Genomic DNA, 22066 nt, shown 5'->3' with positions numbered 1-22066 from the left:
TTTGAAAATTCTATGAAAGAAAGATGCAACCTCGTAGATCTGATAGATGCACTAAGACAACGCAAACAAATTCACCCTCGCCGCCTCCCCAATATGATCATGATGTGTTTCAGGCTGCAGTTACAGCCGCAGTGGCGGCTGCCATGTCCCAGATCAGCACTGACGGTTCCAGGAGGACAGGGAGCGGTATTAACTGATGGGTTTTGAGCATTCTAACACTTCCTAAGTGTACATGCAACCGTAATAACCTTGAATCTATGTTTTCTCTATATACATGCAAATTTCTTTTTCAAGGTTATTTCCTAACTAGCATGGCATAGGGAATATATGAAAAATAAAACTAGTAGAAATACATACCTTGTTGTTGCTTGGATTCCTTCAAGACTTTGTGAGCCTAGCACCCCAAATGTTGTGCCTCAAATGCTCCACACAACACCACAAAACTTGGAATAACTTGAGAGAATACTTCTTACACTCAAAATCGGTTATGCCCTCTCTAGTAACACTAGGTCACGATTTTGCTAGCCAAAGGGTCCCTTTTATAGTGGTGTCACAATTCGGGTTTCATTAAGAAGACCCATAATTGTCATGACTCTTCATTTCTCATGACCCATGGGTTTGTAACTCCCATGGACTATCCATGGAGCTCCAAATGGTTACACCCATAACCCATAAACCATGGATCATTAATCCACCATAAAAGAATTGATGATTGTCATAATTAACCCTATATAGTTAATTAGTCTCACTTTGATCACCAAATTAATACTAGATTAATACTTGATAAATACTAATTAAATAATACTATTATTAATATATTAGAACTTATAATATATTAATAATCAGAAGTACCTTATTCTCTCATTTAGTCTATCCAAGTATTGCAATGCCATGCAACCCAAATGGACCATGTCGGGTCGGGTCAAGTACATACCAAATAAAGTTATGGACTTAGACACTATATCCAACAGTCTCCCACTTGGATAAGTCTAATAACTATATTTACAAATATGACTTCAAAATCTGACTGGCAATCGTAGCTCTTTCAAAGTCTCTTGGAACTGAGATGATGATGATACGCCATTTAAGATAAGTGATCATATAATCCTCTGTTCTCATGATATCAGCCGGACAAACACATGGAACATTGTCTTACTTATTGTCCAACATTTGTTTCTCGATCTCCGATTTGTTTCGACATAGAACTAAATGGAACACATCAATTAGGTTCTGACCGGACCCGGTACATAGGTCAAAATCAAATCATCGAGGGGCCCATATATCGCTTCTATTTCTAGAAGGAACAGACAAGCTTCGACTGATATGCTTGTACTAACTACTTGTTGAATTATTCATAAAGGCACATTTTAGAACATCGAGTTACCAATGCTTTTTCGTACAATCAATGAATAACCAACTCATAGTCAACAACTCATATCTCTATGTTTGAATATTTATATGATAAAGCCGTCTCACGATCACTCGAGATAAATTCCATGAAGTGATGCAAGTGAGCGTGGGTTGAATCCAATACTCAGCCCTTATGAGTACTCATGAATGTTGTAGCAACCATTGCATTGTCTAAAGCACTTTAGACAAATCATACAAGCCAAATTCATGACCGTCTTGAATCAGTACTTACTTCCAAAGTTTGACCGACTATGGATGTTTGGAATAATAACATGATTATTCTGGAAGTAAAAACATGCAAAATTGAAACATATTAAACAATCAACACAAGATAGTAACACCTTACTCATAAATAAATAACAACTTTTATTTATCATCAAATGTCAATTACATTTTACAAGTTTCAGGAATCTGATTATTGAAACTAATATCATCCTTCAGCCCAATGCGCCTTGCATGTTGTAAATGCTTAACCATGCTCAGTCCCTTTGTGAGGGGGTCTGCCGGGTTCTCATCTGATGATACCCTCTTTGCCACGAGGAGTCCTTCTTTTATTCTATGTCTGACGAAATGGTATTTTCTGTCAATGTGCCTAGATCTCCCGTGATCTCTTGGTTCTTTCGCCAAAGCAACAGCACTTTCACTATCACAGAAAATTTCCATTGGCTCCTTTATAGCTGGTACAACTCCAAGGTCTTCGATGAAGTTCTTTAGCCATATCGCCTCTTTTGCTGCCTCGCTTGCTGCTATGTACTCTGATTCACAAGTTGAATCAGCTACTGTCTCTTGCTTGGAACTTTTCCAAGTAATTGCTCCTCCATTTAGGATAAAGACCCAGCCTGACTGAGAGCAGAAATTATCCCTATCAGTTTGAAAGCTAGCATCACTATATCCTTCCACTCTCAATTCATCACTGCCTCCGAGGGTAAGGACCCAATCCTTAGTCCTCCGCAAATACTTGAGAATGTTCTTTACCACTGTCCAATGTTCCTTGCCAGGGTTCCCGTGATATCTACTGACCATGATCAAAGCAAAGGCTACATCAGGGCGAGTACAAGTCATAGCATACATGATCAAGACCACAGTGGAAGCATATGGTATCTGACTCATCTCAGCTATCTCATCCTCTGTACTCGGACTGTGAGTCTTACTTTGCTTGGCATTACTCTGGATTGGTAATTCTCCTTTTTTGGAATCTTGCATACTGAACCTCTTTAGTACCTTATCCACATAAGTACTTTGAGTAAGTCCAATTAGTCTCTTACTTCTATCTCTCAATATCCTTATCCCTAGGATATAAGCAGCCTCCCCAAGGTCCTTCATAGCAAAACACTTCCCAAGCCAAGCCTTAACCTCCTGCAAAGTTGGGATGTCGTTTCCTATGAGAAGTATGTCATCCACATACAACACCAAGAAGCTAACTATGCTCCCACTAGCCCTGACATACACACAAGACTCATCCTTACTCCTAGAAAAGCCAAACTCTTTGAATTTCTCATCAAAGCAAAGATTCCACCTGTGAGATGCTTGTTTCAATCCATAAATGGTTTTTTTTAAGCTTACACACTCTATTAGGGTATTTTGGATCGACTAAACCCTCTGCCTGAGCCATGTAAACATCCTCAGTCAACCTCCCATTAAGGAAAGCGATTTTGACATCCATTTTCCATATTTCATAATCATGAAATGCAGCTATGGATTACAACACTCTAATAGACTTAATCTTAGCTACAGGTGAGAAGGTCTCATCATAGTCAACTCCTGGAGTTTGAGTAAAGCCCTTCGCAACCATTTGCGCTTTATAAGTGTGTACTTTCCCATCCATGTCGGTCTTTTCTTGAAGATCCATTTGCACCCAACTATCTTACGACCTGGTACATTGTCAACCAAGTTCCAAACTTGATTGTCATACATGGACTGAATCTCGCTGTCCATAGCCTCCTTCCATTTCGCAGACTCAGGGCCTGTCATGGCTTCCTTAAAATTATTAGGTTCATCCAAATGTATCAGTGTACTATCACTGATAAATGTATCACCTTCAGTGGTGATGTGATAGCCATAATAAAAATCAGGTGTGTTCCTCACCCTAGTGGAACGTCTTGGAGGCACAGACTCATCTATCAGCTCAACAGGAGTTTCCTCCTCAGGTTAGCTGACAGAATTTGAGGTTCCTTCACCACTTGACTCTAGAAGCTCTTCAAGGTCAATTTGCCTCCCACTGTCCCCTTGGTCATGAATTCTCTCTCACGAAAGACTCCTCTTCTTGCTACAAAGACCACATTATCACTGGGTCTGTAGAAGAGGTAACCAAAGGATCTCTGTGGGTAGCCGATGAAAATACACCTCTCGCTTCGGGGTTCAAGCTTGTCATGAGTCTCACGCCTCACAAAAGCTTCACAACCCCAAATCTTGATGTGGTCCAAATTGGGCACTTTCCCAGTCCACATCTCGTGAGGTGTTTTGGCAACCTTTTTAGTAGGGACTAGATTAAGGATATGGGCGGCAGTCTCTAAGGCATACCCCCAGAAAGAGATTGGTAACGAAGCTCGACTTGTCATGGAACGAACCATGTCCAACAAGGTTCGATTGCGCCTCTCAGCCACACCATTCAACTGTGGTGTCCTGGGAGGTGTCAATTGTGAGACAATCCCACATTCCTTAAGATATTCAAGGAACTGAATGCTAAGATACTCTCCTCCCTGATCGGATCGGAGCATCTTGATGTTCCTACCCAATTGATTCTCAACTTCCTGCTTAAATTCTTTAAACTTTTCAAAGGTTTCTGACTTATGCTTGATTAAGTAAATATATCCATATCTACTGTAATCATTAGTAAAAGTCATATAATAACGATTTGCATCCCTTGTAGCAACTATTAAAGGCCCACACACATCCGTGTGTACAAGGTCCAACAAACCTTCACCCCTATCACAAGTACCTATGAAGGGTGACTTTGTCATTTTTCCAAGTAAACAAGACTCGCAACTATCATCTGACTTGAGGTCAAATGATTCCAAGACTCCAGCCTTTTGGAGTTGGCCTATGCGCTTCGTGTTAACATGTCCAAGATGACAATGCCACAAGAATGCTTTCTCCAAGCTATCAGAAGAATAAATATACAACACATTATTTCCTAAATTGTCTACAACATTCACAGCTTCATATACACCATCACAAGGTATTGCTTTAAATTAAAATACATCATTGTAATAAACATTAATAGCACCATTTTTATTATCAAATGAAAATGAAAAACCTTGTTTGTACAAGCCATGAAAAGAAATAATATTTCTCGCCATTTCGGGCGAGTAACAACACTTATTCAAATCTAACATTAACCCATTATTAAGAAATAAAGAATAAACTACTATCTTGGTAACAGGTGATGCTTTCCTGTTGCCCATGACTAAGTTTATCTTCCCGTGCTCCACTTGCTCACTTCTTCTTAGTGCCTGCAAATCAGTACAAATGTGAATACCACACCCTGTATCTAGCACCCAAGAATTAGCATTAGATGAGTTGTTAGACAATATTGTGTAAATACCTACATGGGTGGGATTAACCTTCCCATCCTTTACATCTTGCAGATATTTGGCGCAACTTCGCTTGAAGTGTCCCTTATCCTGGCAATAGAAGCACTGTGCTTCCTTTGGGTTTGAAGAAGGAGTAATGGGACCTTTCTTTGTCCCACTTGAATAGGAACCATCAAGAGTCTTAGCCTTAGTACCCTTCGAATGGCTTTTCCTCTTCTTACCCTTCCCTTGCCCAATTGCAAGAACAGGGGCTGTTAAAGGAGTAGAAGTAGCAACCGCTTTACTCTTAAGGCCATTTTCAGTTGTCCTTAAGAGTCCTTGAAGTTTGCTAAGTGTGACTTCCTCCTTATTCATATGATAAGTCATACAAAACTGATCATAACTTGAAGGTAAGGAATGGAGAATGATGTCAATCGCCAATTCCTCAGGGAAGTCAACATTGAGCTTTAGCAACTGGTCAACGAACCTTTGCATCTTCTCCAAGTGACCAGTGATGGGTTCACCATCCTTCATCCTTGTGGTTATCATGGAGGAAATGATTTCATACCTCTCTTGATGTGTGCTCTGATGGTACCTTTCCATCAGATCCAGGTGCATCTCATAGGGGTAGAAATCTTCATAAGATTTTTGGAGTTCCAGAGTCATTGTGGCCATCATGATGCAGGACACCTTGGTGGCATCCTTCTCATGTGCAATGAACTCCGCAAGCTCTTCTGGAGTAGCAGTGGCTTCATTAACAACCTTAAGCTCCCTGTCAAGGACATATTCTTTGTCCTCATAGCAGGTAATCATCCTGATGTTTCTGATCCACTCATTGAAGTTGGATCCATCAAAGATGACCTTACCTCACAAGTTCATTAGGGAAAAGGAGCCTATAGGGTTTGAGCCAACAGCGTTATTGGAAGACATCTGGAATAAAAGGAAGATAAGTTTCATTAGATTAAGAGTCCTTAGTAAGTCATCCAAATGAATTATTAAGGCTAGGATCCAACAAACTATTTATAGGTGGAAGAGGGATGTCGTAATCCACACTATAAAATATTTGAAGGTAGGTAAATGACGATTTACCAATTTCCACCATAAGAACGAAATATTTTATTATTAGGTTTTATTGGTTTTGAAACTCCTAGATCTTTTGAGATACATTGAACTTTTCAATGGCATGTTTGAATCTCGAATGTGCCCTCTCAAGTTTGTGACTGGGATGCCGAGGATCACAAACAAGGTGTGAATAACCATACAAATTGACTTGGTACCCTTAACAATATTACCTAATCGATGTGCCGGTTAACCACACACGCTCCACCGATCTATAATAAAGTCAAGTTACCCTTTGCCACTCTTACTAGTCCATGTTAGTGTGCCGGTTAACCACATACGCTCCACTAACGACTTGGTAAGCTACAAAGTGTAATTTTATGGGCTAACACCAAATTCACATTTTCCTAAAGTAACTAAGATTGCTAATTTATAATGTATAGTTACTTTATAATTCATTATACTTTTAATGAGAATTTAAAGTCGTATCCTACCCGTTCGGCTAACGACCCTCCACCGGTCAAGGAAGCGGTGGGTGAGAGTGGACACCCATTAAGTCACCATTTTATAGGCAACAACCCTATACCCCCCTTATAGATCGACTTCATGAATGGGGCCTACTAACGGTAAGAATGACATATTCTTATACATATCTATATAATAAAATTATAATAATAGTATAAGTGTTGATTTTTAAACTTTTTAAAAATCTAAGGTTTAATTTGGAATTAAAGTATTAGAGTGTAAGACTTTTCAAATTCCAAAAATTGAGGGCAAGAATTGAAACTATTCCAAGTCTCTTTAATTTGTAACTTATGAGTTTTAATGGTTCATAAAAATGAAGACTCTTCATTTATTGAAACCTCTTTAGTTCTTTAATTACAATTTAAAGAAGTGACTTTTGGTTATCCATAACTTGGGGAAAAGTTATGGACACCATAATTGCCATTAAGATCATGAATTAAACACACATGGAGGTTACACATAATTCCTATGATCTTCTAAAAACTCATAAGAACACAAATTCATGTCAAGCAATTTCAAGAATCATATTAACAAATACAATACTTGAAAATTGATAAAAGTCATGTAAAATGGGTTAACATAATCATTATCATTTTGAAAAATAGATTTGACAAGTCCAAAACAGATTGGGATAATGATTTTAATCCATTTCCAGCAACAAAACACGAAAAACTGCCCAACACGCTCCTACTCGTCGAGTGCAAGATCCTACTCGACAAGTAGGATGAATTTGTTCGTGGACTCGACGAGTCCAATCGTCAGTGAGTAGTTTTTTCGATTTTCAAGCAGTTTGCATCAAGTATACAAAAAACAATCCTAGGATCTGATACCACTGATGGGGTTTGAGCATTCTAACACTTCCTAAGTGTACATGCAACCCTAATAACCTTGAATCTATGTTTTCTCTATATACATGCAAATTTCTTTTTCAAGGTTATTTCCTAACTAGCATGGCATAGGGAATATATGAAACATAAAACTAGTAGAAATACATACCTTGTTGTTGCTTGGATTCCTTCAAGACTTTGTGAGCCTAGCACCCCCAAATGTGGTGCCTCAAATGCTTCACACAACACCACAAAACTTGGAACAACTTGAGAGAATACTTCTTACACTCAAAATCGGTTATGCCCTCTCTAGTAACAGTAGGTCACGATTTTTCTAGCCAAAGGGTCCCTTTTATAGTGGTGTCATAATTAGGGTTTCATTAAGAAGACCCATAATTGTCATGACTCTTCTTTTGTCATGACCCATGGGTTTGTAACTCCCATGGACTATCCATGGAGCTCCAAATGGTTACATCCATAACCCATAAACCATGGATCATTAATCCACCATAAAAGAATTGATGAGTGTCATAATTAACCTTATACATTTAATTAATATCACTTTGATCACCAAATTAATACTAGATTAATACTTGATCAATACTAATTAAATAATACTATTATTAATATATTAGAACTTATAATATATTAATAATCATAAGTGCCTTATTCTCTCATTTAGTCTATCCAAGTATTGCAATGCCATGCAACCCAAATGGACCATGCCGGGTCGGGTCAAGTAGATACCAAATAAAGTTATGGACTTAGACACTATATCCAACATTAACATCTTTACTCAAGGGGATAGCCAAGGGCGTTCGAGAGAATGTTCTTATAAAGACTTCACAAATGGCAAACCCGATTCTTTCAATGGAAGCGGGGGCGTCATCGCTTTAATGCAGTGGTTCGAGAAGACTGAATCCGTCTTCGAGATCTGCGCATGCCCCGAAACAGACAAAGTTAAATTCGCAGCCTGCACTTTCTCCGGCAGGGCCCTCACTTGGTGGAACGGCCATGTAAAATCGTTGACACTCTCCGTGGCTAATTCGCTAAGTTGGGAAGACTTGAAAACTATGATGCTGCAGGAATATTGCCCAAGGGGTGAGGTGCAAAAATTAGAACAGGAACCATGGAATCTCAAAATGACGGGCTCTGACTTTGCAGCTTACACCACCCGATTCAATGATCTAGCACTTGTGACAACCCAAAATTTCTAGTTTACATTCTTCATTTTTATCAAAGTTAGCTTCGTTTTGCTATTTTATAATGAAGTCTCGAGTCTAAAAGAGTGCTTAAGGTTTAGTATAATTGAAATACGCGTCGGAGGATGGGTTAGTTTGGGTGTAGCAATGGAAAAACGAGCCAAACACACCAAACCAGGTGTGTGCGGCCAACCAGCCGCACACAGGCCAACCACACACACCTCCAACCGCACACACCCTCCTATATATACTATCCTTGGTCATTTTGATAATTTCTTACACTCTTACAAAGCTAGGACTCGCAAAATCCTCTCAAGTATCATCCGGAAAGGTAACATCTTTCACCAAGAACACCAAGAACACCATGTTTCTGGCAGCACACGCTTATGGCAGCACACATGGCCGCACACACGTGCTGGCAGCACACCTGGCCGCACAAACACATATAGTGTGTATTCAGGCTATACACTTTCTTGTATAGCCTTTTAACCCTTCGTACAATCATTTATGGTTGTAACACTTCAATATAAGTGTTTACTATTCCCTAAAGTGGTCCCAAATTCAATAGTTAGTTGTTCATAACACTAACTATATTCATATATGTATCAATATGTGCTAAATAGGATTTGCGTGTGTACTCAAGTCACCACTTGATACTTAGCAACAGATCCAACATTGTCATCAGAACCACTCACTACAGGTGAGTTCACACCCCTGAATGAACCTTTTAAACGTTTTTTTACATGTTTTATAGGGGGGGGGGAATGCAAGTTAAACATGCCAGTTATCATATCAATCACATATGATTGATAACCCGCATGCACAAGGATTTACCACACTGTTAACTATTTTACCGAGTTTGATACTGTAAATGGTTTTCTAAAATGTTTCCACTTGTTCAAATCTCTTACTTATATTGTTTTATCAAAGTTTCATTTAAAACTGATTTATGAAAGGTTTCCAAAGGAATTCTAAAGGTTTTCAAACTTATTTTACAAAGAAATACTCGGTCGTGATTTTCTTAAGTATAAAGTTTTCTTCCATGTTTTGATACCCCACTCACTATATACCACTGCCTTGTTATACTTTTTCTTAGTGGATACTTCTACTTAGTTAAATGATTATACTTGTTTACACTCTTACTTAGTGATACACTTCTACTTCACTTATACTTGATATCGCTTCTACTTCACTTGTACTTGATATCGCTTCTACTTCACTTATGCTCGATACGCTCCTACTTCACTTGTTGTCGCTTCTACTTCGTGATACACTTATATTTGGTGACACTTATACTTCACGATTCGGTGATTCCACACTGTACACTTATACTTCACGATTCGGTTATCACATACGATTCGGTTATTCCACTCTGTACGTTTATACTTCAATATTCGGTAATTCCACACTGTACACTTATACTTCACGATTTGGGTATTACATACGATTCGGTTATTCCACTTTGTACGCTTATACTTCACAATTCGGTGATTCCACACTATACACTTATACTTCACGATTCGGTTAATACATACGAGTCGGTTATACATCACAATTTGGTTATACTTCACGATATGATTCCACTTGTTACACACTCAAACGTAGTTAGATACACTCAAAATAGTTAGATGTATGTCTGTGCTTGTATAGATTCATATAAATAATGATTGAAGGACTTAGGAAGGCTTGTCCGCCCTATTTACTTTTCTTCGTTGAGATGGGGTCTGGTGGGATCAGATGCCCGTTCGAATGTCGTTTGATTTATTAGTTATATATTATGGATACGAGCAAATACATATAGGTTCACTCTAGTCAGTTCAGTTATGAGTCTCTACCTCTAGTTCAACACTTATATTGGAAACCCACTACCCACTATTTGGGATGCATCTTCGGGACACGGCCTTCTCCGTCGTCTAGTTGGTAACCAGAATCTTCTGTAGGGAGAGCGGACATTGTGTGTATAGATCTATACGGGATTGACACCCCTGCACCCTGACTGCTAGCTACAGTCCACGACCTACCAAGCCAAGGGGTGACAAATGTCACATTTTATAGACGCTTATAGGGCGTCAGGTACTCTAGTGTCGGTTAGTATGGTTACGAGAATCCCAGGTTACCTTATAATTCATGGCCTTAAGGTAACGATATTTTACACTGTATTTTACACTGTATGCTGGAAATCCACTCTCAGAGTCACGCTGTTTTTAGACCTTGCTTGCTGTATCTTTCATTTGATACTGTCTGGGGTCTGTGTTCCTTGTGTTAGACCTTACTAGCTGTATCTTTCATTTGATACTGTCTGGATTCTATAGTCTCTGTTTTTAGACCTTGCTAGCCATACCTTTCATTCGGTACCTTCTGGGGTCTGTGTATCCCTTTGTTAGACTGAGCCAGGCATGTCGTTTTTTCGATACTCTTCTGAAGCCTATGATTCCTCTTGCCTTAGTCAGCAGTCTTCACTGCTGAGGCATATGTTAATTTCCCTGAGTACTCCTGCTTTCTTTAATAATCAAAATCTGTATTTTGATAATGATAACGATTAAGGGAAAACTACTTTTTACCACATAACTCCGTCCAGTCTTGGTAGAAGACTGCTTTTGTTAAAGAAAATATAGGATTTTCTGGAAAAGACACTAATGTAATGGACACTCTAAAACTACTACTTTTATTAAAGTTATTTGAATAAAATGACACTAAAAACTTATGAACTCACCAGCATTTGTAAAAATGCTGATACTCGCTTTTCAAATAATTTGTATTCTTAGGTCAGCATTAGACAGGTACATTCCTGGAGCTACTGATGAAGATAGCTTAGTACCAAGCTGCACTTATATTATTACATGTATTACTTTGTTCTATTGTAATGTAAACCATGTAAAACTATTACTATTAATGCTATGGTTGTTGTACTTTGATTACTATAATGCATGTGTTGTGATACTTGACATGACGTCATCCACCCCAGAACGTTTCCGCCGTTTTGGTTTTGGGGTGTGACAGATTGGTATCAGAGCATTGTTTATAGTGAGCTTTGTATACCAATTCATAAAAGATATACAGCCTATAAATACATAGGGATAAAACACTCTGACCAAGAATTATACTTTAAAATATAACCATATTTTACCAAAGTATAAGAACATCCAGAATCTAAACATTCGATCACAAGTATCACAAGAAGAACAAGAATAAAAGTCTTCGGGTGTTGAGCATTACCGTCAAACCTGGTCAGTAATGTAATCGTAAGCTGGAATAAATGTAACCTAATCAACTACATTTATTCGAGATGCGATGAACGTGTGCTTGGGAGTGATAGTGGTGTTGCAACAGGTCTGAAACTTACCAACTAGGAATGTTAGAGCCAAACATAAAGTTAAAATACTATAGGAGTATTTTGGAATACTAAAAGATTCACACTAATCCCATAACTATATTCAAAAGATAAGAACCAAACAAGAAATTAAAATACCATAGTGGTATTTTAGGATACATAGATAACCCTGTGTGAAGAACTAAAAGATCCTTATTGATATACCTACAACTACAGAGGGTATACTCCAAGGTTATATATAATAAGGATCTCATAGGCTAAGAATGTGTGGTTTCTCCCTATTTCCTTTTCCTCGTTGGGATGTGGATCTAGAGTAGTATCACATATTCGAAGGCCTATCAGATCTAAGCTATATATGATTTGTATACCCTGTGTAATCATAGCAGGACTCAATATGGATCACTCAGTGAAATGTTAATAATCTCTTAGGATTCTTTAGACATTTCCATTCTCGCACGATCCCTGTAGAAAACCCTATCCACTTCAGTGCTCGGCAGAAGAGTTGATTCCGACCCCAAAGAAGTTCATTGAGAAGATTTCCTGTTCGGAAATAAATGAACTGGGTCGAGACTATTGAACTCACCAAGTGCCTATATCTTTTTAGGGACATCGGTGAGAAATTCGCCTAAACTTCCGAAATTCCAGTTATCCATCATTAAGTGATGAAACCCAGAGTTGGATTCGGAGGTAAGGTGGAGTAGAAATTCAATGTGGCTTCATGAGAAAAGAACCCTAGGTAACTAACCGAAGGAAACCAATGCCAGTCCCAGTCAAAGCTACGAGGTAGATAGAGGGAGCCAGTACATGGAACCCGAGAAGTGTCTTTTCCTCGTGTTCGTCACGCTAATACACCCATAAAATAATACAATTTAGTGAGTTAGTGGTTACACTACTCACGTTATGTGTTAGGTAAATCGTCGTTTCCCGTTGCCACTAACACGATTAGAGCGGATCCCCGCACCTCTAATGAGAGTGTTTAGCCATGAGCTTTCATGATGCCTCTCTTTCCGCGATTTTTGTTCCGAACCATTCTCAAATCTCTCCAAGCCGGAGAGTGAAACCTTTCCCAGTATTAAGGTAACTTAGCAGGAACGACACCCATCTTATGGCCTTTTTCCGATACTCACACTCCTACCTTGATTACCAGGACTACATCATAAGAATGTAGGTCGACACTCAGACAACCGGTACCCGAGGCACGGGAAAAATTTATGCCTAATGCAGTCAGGACAGATATGTCCAGGGTTAGCCATCGTCTCTCATTATCATGTACTCCTTTCCGTGTAGGAAAAACCATGCGTCCGAAGAAGCGTAACCAATCCACAAGCAAGAAACCTCCTCTCTTATTCGATGAAGCTACGTTCCAAGCTGCAGTCTCGGCAGCCGTAGCAGCTGTCATGGCTCACCTGAATGCTAACAATGCCAATGTTAGCAAGGGCCCTGTTGGGAATTCCGATCCTAGCAATGGACAGCAGCAACCAACACCTGCATACCCAGCCACCCAAGAACCTCAACCGAATCCACTAAAGAGGAAACTTAAGATCGAGGAGGGAAATATCTTGGCTCAAGGACCTTCCGAAGGGCAACAAGCTAAGGCAGTCAATACCCCTGTCAATCCTTCCCTCCTGACTTCAAGAAGACCATACCTAGGAAACCTTCCCCACTGCAGCAAGTGCAGTTACTACCATCATGGTGGCTGTCGGGAACTCTATTGTGCTAGATGGCACATGAAGGGGCATACTGCTCGTGTATGCAGAACCCCAGTGGAGCGTATTGCATCAATCACCAAGGTAATGACCGACCCAGTTTGTCGTCTATGTGGTGAGATTGGACACTTCAAAAGGGATTGCCCAACTGAAGGAAATAACAAAGACACAGGAGGAGCCTAACTCTACTACTTAAGGAGAAGCATCAAGGAACCCGGTAGATTTTTGGTACGTCTCTCAATCTCAGATAACTAACACAAAATATTAAAAGGCTAATTCAAATGTAAATACTTCCCCATTAAGGCGAAAGTCGCAGCACTGTTATAAAATTTAAAATTCATTAGGTAAAACTATAATGGCTAAACGTATGCGTTACGGCCATGTATAGTTAAGATGGATAGATCTAGAGTGAGTGAATGCCGCCTCATTTCCTGTTCCTCGTTTGGTTGTGGATTTAGGGCGGAGTCGCTTAGTCAACAGTCCTCCCCACCTTAATTATACATGACTAGTATATGTTAGGCGATTATAGAAATGCCTCGTGAGAATCCATTCATGAAAAGATACTCTACGCAGAAACACTTAGAACACTTTATAGTTCCGCGTCGACTCTATCGGTCCAAGTATCCGCGGCAGTGATACACGGGACGAAACCCTAGACGCGTATAACTTGTGTGCATGATCGGCGCATGACTCTATTGATCTTCATTTTATATCCTGTCGAGGTATGCCAACTTTGACGGCTCTATCGATCATGGTTCGACGTAGTTCAACCACGTGTACATCCCTAGTGCTGTGTAAAAAGAACTTTCTTCGTAGCCATGTCGGCAAATAAAGGTTCTTCCGAACCTAAAACATAACACAAATAATCAACCTAATACGATCCGTCAGTCGTCCCTCTTATCTCAAACCTTCCGAAGTACCTAGGAGAAGGGTACCGCGCGCTGTTGACCGACCCCTCTTAGTTATATGGAAACCGAAGCGAAAGACACTGCAAGATACTCCAGAGGAAAATGACCATCCGAAGCATACTTCGAAGATTCCCCAGAAAGACCCTTCGCACCTCACACATCAGGTTCGTGAACCAAGAGGATGGAACTCATGGGACTGACCACTATAACCAGGTATATGCATAAAGGTAGTATATAGTTGAGATCAAAAAGATTTAAGATGTGTGCTTCCTCCCTACTCCCTGTTCCTCGTTGGGTTGTGGGTCTGGGGTGGAGTCGCACAACTGAACATCCTGCCGACCTCAATTATATACGGCTTGCATACACCAAGTATTAGTGGTTAAGCCGAGTATGAGCTCTACCACGAACTTCATAGTAAAGCCCTTCATCCTATTCCATAAAATAGGAGCTGGAGTCAAGAGAACCACTGCGGGTTGAGCTACTATAATGACCACAGATCCAAAATTTGCTGTCATACCGGTTAAGCCCACATAGTAGCTAACACCCTCAGCTAGTAAAGAGATTAAAGTTCTGAGTGATGGGAACCTATACTCACTAGATTTGACCTAGACCAGGAAAACTCATAACCTTTGGAAGAGTAGTTGCAGTAGATGCTCACACTACTCAGACACTTCGTCCTCCCTGTTACCGACGAGTAGTGCATAGGACACTCCGCCTTCTCGCATGGAAGAAATCACTGTCGAAGATAGACTCTATTCTCCGAAGTGAACACTAGAATACCGAGAACCACAAAATAACTTTCGCAGCCAGGAATACTTGATCAAAATGCGACAGTAGTTGTGTTAAGCCTTATAACCCAGATCCCGATGAGATTATAGACTTGACACCAGTCTAGGTGTTAGTCGATGGGTTATACAAGAGCACCCGCTTTCCACGCTAAAATAAACCAACGCCTTGCAGATTAGAACATGTCTTAGAGATTCATTGGACTACTAGGTTTTCCACGAATACTATCTCGCACAGAAATAGTAGAACCACCTCCAGAGATAGTCCAACACTGGTCTGGTGAAACCCTATCTCCCCGACCCTGAGGGTTTCTGTTAGAAATATCTCAAGAAACGGAAGTGCAAGTTCATTTTGCAGAAGATTGAGATAGACACTCTGCAGCAAACAAGTACCCGTAGACACGCAAACCACCCAATGATCTACAAAGTCTCTAAAATCCAATTGACAGGAAGCGCGATGTGACAACCCGAAATTTCCATTTGTACGAACATTATCTATTCAATAGAAGCTAGTCCAGTTTCAGTGAATTTCATACTTTTCCGAATAAGTTTGTGTACATTAGGGTTTACGTTTAAGGAGATATCAGGAGAGTGGATGCTCATGGGTTTATGAAATTTGTACATTCCAAGTTTCATAATGTTATAGTCTAATATCCGAAATAAAAATATTTTCTGCCAAAATATTTCAGGACTATAAATAGATTTCTGAATTAAATTAATTCATTATTCACGTTTCTAACTAGAGAAAGTCATTTTCTCTCTCACGGATCTTCGGGTTTTCATCCCAGATTGTGAGTCTACTTTCCTAGATGTGTTTTATTACTTGTTTTATGCTTTATAACATAGATTACATGTCTAAAACACAAGATCTGAGAGTTTACCGCGCAAGAACATTCTTGGGGAGTAAACTCCAAAACAAGGCCTAAAAGCTACCTAGTCCCATTTCCTTGTTAGAAAACTAGTTAAGGACTTGATTTATGAACATTAGAGGCTAAAAATCAATTAAGATCACCTAGTTATAGGAGTTTACGGCCAAGGATATCTCGTGGGCCGTAAACCCCTTTTTCAAGGGCTATAAGTGCCCTAAATCACCCCTAAGGCTTAAGACATTTACCCTTTGATACTTCTAACTTGAATGGGGAGTAAATGACATCAAAATCATCCCTTAAAGGGAGTTTATGGCCAAGGAACATCACTTGGGCCGTAAACTCCAAGTGAAGGCACAAATGTGTGCCTATTGTCCCCTTTAGCCTTAAGCAAAAACATGGAAGCTATCCTACATGTGCAAGTGACTTAAATGAATTAAAACCAACACCCCATAGGAGTTCACGACCGTAAACTCTAGGGGATATGGTCTTTAGGCCGTAAACTCCTCTATGGAGCATTCTAGGGCCTTAAACTACTTCAAGAATTATTCCACAAGTGCTAGGCTTATTCTAGGATTAATATAGCACCTTAAAACACCCAAAACCACCAAGTGGGGAGTTCAGGCCGTAAACTCAAGGGTTTACGACCGTAAACTCCAAAGGTGGGGTTTGTTGGGTGGTGAACTCTTATACAAGGCCTTTGGAAGCTTCAAACCCTTTTGCCTTGTCCTGTAGCAACTTAGATGCAACCATTAGGACCTTTAACACTTATGAAAAGTGTTTTCATGTTCCTAAGTGTCCCAACTTATTTTATTAAGTTATTATTTGGCTATTTAGTTATATATATGCTTATTATATGATAACTAGGCTCGTGCGTGTAAGCAAGTCTCCGCTTGCCACCTAGCACGGTATCCGATACTACAATTCAATCTACTCACCACAACTGAGTTCATACCCCTTTAATCAACCTTTGAAATGCTTTTAAATGTTTTAAATACTTTATGGGGGGATACAAGTTAAATACTTACAGTTATTGCATCAATCCCATGTGATTGCATTAATCACATGTGATTAATAACGAGAAAACCAATGATTTATTCACTGTTCAAACTGTTTATCAAATTGTTTCACTTCAAAATGTTTTACAAACTCTTTTACTTATCAACTACTTTTATTAAACTTTAGTTTATTCCTTATAAAATTGCATGCCCATATATGTATAGATATATAAGTAATGTTTAAAGGGCTTAGGAAGGCCATCCGCCCTATTTCCTTTTCCTCGATTTGGATGTGGTCTGGTGGGATTTCGGGTGACCATCCGAGGGTCGTTTCAATATTAGTTATATATCATATATACATGTATAGACATAAAAGTACTTCCATATTCATACTTACCAGTACATCAATAGTTAGTTACCATCGAGGTAACACAGGAACATATACAACTATACTAGAAACGGAACATATACAACTATACTAGAAACAGAACATATACAACTATACTAGAAACGGAACATATACAACTATACTAGAAACAGAACATATACAACTATACTAGAAACGGAACATATACAACTATACTAGAAACAGAACATATACAACTATACTAGAACGAGAAACATTACATATACATGAACACGTTAACAATTGTGATCCACTGTGTCGGAGCATGCCTTAAATGTCATGGCCCGAGTTGTAGCCAGAATTCTCTTGGAGGGAGAGCGTGAGTTTGCGTATAGATCTATACTGGATTGACTATCCTACACCTTGCTGCTAACTACAGCCGGACCTGCATGTCTGCGGGTGCCAAACGTCATTCCGTTATTACGACCATTCATTATGTCGTTGTTACCAGTCGATAGCATGGTGCAATTTATCACATTATACCTTAATATAAATCCGGTTTAAGGTAGTTAGTACAACAGTAGTTCCTATGATACAAAACTACAGTACTACAATGATTTACCCATTACATATTTTAGTGATAACCTCACTTAAACATTAATGTACAAACTATATTTTATTGAATGATAGTTACACTTGGGAAATTACACACTTTTACAACAAACGAGCATACAAAACAGTTAGGCCTTGGTAGAAGGCTACTTTAATAGAAAATATAGGTTTTTCTGAGAGATTCAAACTTTTACAAACACTTTCAAACACTTACTTACATTTTACAACTTATACTTGCGACAGGTTCAAACGTTTTTAACAACAAACACCGACACTAAAATACTTATGAACTCACCAGCTTAATGTTGATAAACTCTTTCAAAATAACTTGTATTCTCAGGTCATCAGTAGACAGGTACCGAGGCCAGCTTTTGAGAAGATGGAGCGTATTCAAGACTCATCATATTATTTTGATTTACATTACATTATTTTGGTGTCTATAACTGTACAGAACACGCTTGTATTAAAATTATATACTTAATGCAATGGATGATGTTGTTTGCTTATTTACATTTACTGTGTTGTGATACTGTACATGACGTCCTTCGCCCCAGAACGTTTCCGCCGTTCTTGGTTTTGGGGTGTGACAGATTGGTATCAGAGCATTATTTATAGTGAATCAAGTATATCAACCCATAAAAGATATACTAAACTATAAACCCAATAGGGATTAAAGCACTCTGACCAAGAGTCTATACTTTAAAATATTAAAATATTTAATTAAGTATACTAGTCTGCATTCATACTAAAATCTGTGTCACAATGACAAGAACAAAAGTATTGCGATTGTTAAATATCACAAGTGACCTCGGGGATGTATGGTCAGTCCTGGAAATGGCATATCCTGGTCAACTATGCTGGTCCTAGGAGTGATTAGCATATGCCCTAGAACGGTTGTGATGTGTTAACAAGTCTAAAAACTTACCAACAATACCACAAGAAGATCAGTAGAACTTAAACTTAAAATACTATTGGTGTATTTTGTACTATTAGTTACATGTATACTATATTCTTATACCTCTCTTCTCGCGTAGATCTAAATGGCTGGATTCCATCATGGCGACTCGTACTTTCCAAATGAAGGCAATGTCGGGTGGATCAAAGAAGAGCCCAAGAATGACCATCCAATCCCTTTGGATGATCACCTCGCAGAAGGCTTTTCTGATGGATCTGACTCCGAGCCTGAAGTCAACAACCTACCGCTAGTAGGTCAAGCCCTAAACAACAATCCCCGACCAGCTTTTCCAGGTCCTACTCCCTTATGGGGACTGAACCTTTTACAACGTCAGCGATGGTGGCTCTGCTGACCGAGCTCTGCCTGTCATTATCCGCAGAATAGCTCGAAATGTCGAGCAAGGTCGAGCAGCCATCGACCGGGTCATGGAGATTGATGCCAACTCAGGTGTCAACACAGTCCGCATCCGCCGTCTTGAAGAAGACATGGAACGGACCCGAAGAACCAATGAAACCCTACAGCAACAGCTGACTGCCTCCCGAGCTGAGGTCATGGAACTTCGAGCTCGTCAGAGAGCTCAGGATCGACACCTTCAGGAGATGTTTCGTCAAGTGTCGGACCTCAGGGCTCGCCCGAGGAATTCCCATCGCCGTTAGATGATGTCTAGTACATCTCTGTCTTTTGGTTAGGGATTAGCCTTTGAACATCTGTGCTCTAAGTAGCACTTGTCTGTATTATATTCCTAACTTTCAGTACTCTAATTAGGAACCTAAGGACCGTCAGTCTTGTCTGTATGGTATGATGTAAGACCTACTGTTAGGTCGATTTTCCCTGAACTTATTACATTGGTAATACTAGTATGATTGACATCTATCTATCTGTGGGAAAAATCTATACAATTGTGTTTTCCTACTAATATTCCTTGATGTGATTTCACACACTCATTTAACTGTTGGGCTATGGTTAGTTAGTCCATGTGTCACTCTCACAATTTCTTACAAATTGATTCTTACCAATTCTTCTTATCTTTATAAACTTATAGCTGAAAGATGCCTCCTCGCAAATCTCCCAGGAATAACCCTGCACCTCCACCGCCTCCGGTCATCGATACTACAGCCCTGAATGCTGCCGTAGCTACAGCAGTGGCAACTGCCATGGCTCAGTATCACTCATCCGATACCAGCAGAGGTGGAACCCCTGTTGAATCTATTCCAGTCGAAATCCCTGTGCGCTCGAGAGAGTGCTCCTACAAGGATTTCACAAATTGCAAGCCGAAGCCTTTCTATGGCACCGGCGGAGTCATTGCCCTCTCGCAATGGTTCGAGAAGACTGAATCAGTCTTCGAAATCTGTTCATGCCCTGCTGCGTGCAAAGTTAAATATGTCGCATGCACCTTTGAGGGAAAAGCCCTAACGTGGTGGAACGGCCACGTTAAAGCTCTAACACTCGTCGTGGCTAACGACATGGGCTGGGAAACGATGAAGGACCTCATGACCGAGGAATAATGCCCGAGGGGCGAAGTCCAGAAGTTGGAACAGGAACTCTGGAACCTGACCATGAAGGGCACCAACGTGATCGCTTACACTGCCCGATTTAGCGAACTGGTGGCCCTCTGCCCCAATATGGTTCCCACTGATGGGAAAAAGATCGAACGGTACATATGGGGGCTAGTGCCTCCGTATCAGGGGAATGTCCTAGCATCAAACCCCGCTACCTTCGACAGTGCCAAGCGATTGGCACAAAGACTCATTGACCATGGAGTCAAAACCCCTGCGACAACAACAACCATAGCCATCCCAGAACCCTGCAAACCCGCTGACACTAAGCAGAAGTTCTGGGATGACAAGAAGAAGCAGCGAGCTGCCAAGAAACAGCAAATCGTGGCAGTGCATGTTGTGGTAACCCCTACTGCTGCTACTGCTCAGGGGAAGCAGTATGCTGGAAGTTTGTCGAAGTGCAACAAATGCAACTTCCACCACAACGGCTCCTGCCGTGACATGAAGTGTTCTAACTGCAACACGAAAGGACACATCGTCCGTTTCTGTAAATTCCCGGCACAACCGATCTCCCAAGTCCCTGGCTCTGGTGCGAGCCCAACTTGCTATGGATGTGGCGAAACAGGCCACTTTAAAAGGGACTGCCCCACAGCGAGAAATGTTGGAGGAGCAGGGAGGGTACTAGCTATAGGCCACGGGGAAGCAGTTGCTGACCCGACAGTGGTGACTGGTACGTTCCTCCTTGATAACTCCTATGCATGCATTCTGTTCGATAGTGGAGCGGAGCGAAGCTTCGTAAACCATAAATTTGCTCGCATGCTTAAGCAACAACCACACGCACTTAAAGAACAATTCACAGTAGAAATGGCTAATGGGAAAACTGAAAGTACAATTAGCATATACTTAGGTTGTATCCTAACTCTAGATAACCATTCATTCCTAATCGACCTTATGCCGGTCTCAATAAAAAGCTTCGACGTTATTATCGGCATGGATTGGTTAAGTCTTCATCGCGCCGACATCATGTGCTACGAGAAAGCAGTCCGTCTAAACCTCCCGTCTAGTGAAACTCTTATAGTCTACGGCGACAAATCTGGTGCGAGTCTTCGCATTATATCAAGTATTCAAGCACATAAATATCTGCGTAAAGACTACCACGCATTTCTTGCTCACATCGTCGACACGAACCTCGAAACGAAAGAACTAAAGAACATCCCAGTAATGAGCGACTTCCCCGACATTTTCCCAGAAGAGCTACCTGGATTACCTCCGCAACGACAAGTCGAGTTCAGAATCGACTTAGTCCCAGGAGCTACCCTAGTAGCCAAGTCGCCCTACCGTTTAGCACCAGCTGAGATGTAGGAACTCTCTGGTCAACTTAACGAACTGCTCAGCAAGGACTTTATAAGACCAAGTTTCTCACCTTGGGGAGCACCGGTCTTGTTCGTTAAGAAGAAAGACGGAACATTCCGTATGTGTATCGACTACATAGAACTCAACAAACTGACGGTCAAGAATCGTTACCCTC

Source organism: Lactuca serriola, chromosome 8 (genome assembly GCF_051521515.1).
Source record: "Lactuca serriola cultivar US96UC23 chromosome 8, Lser_US96UC23_V15, whole genome shotgun sequence".
In the NCBI taxonomy this organism is placed as follows: Eukaryota; Viridiplantae; Streptophyta; class Magnoliopsida; order Asterales; family Asteraceae; genus Lactuca; species Lactuca serriola.
Note: the sequence above shows the minus strand (reverse complement) of the source record.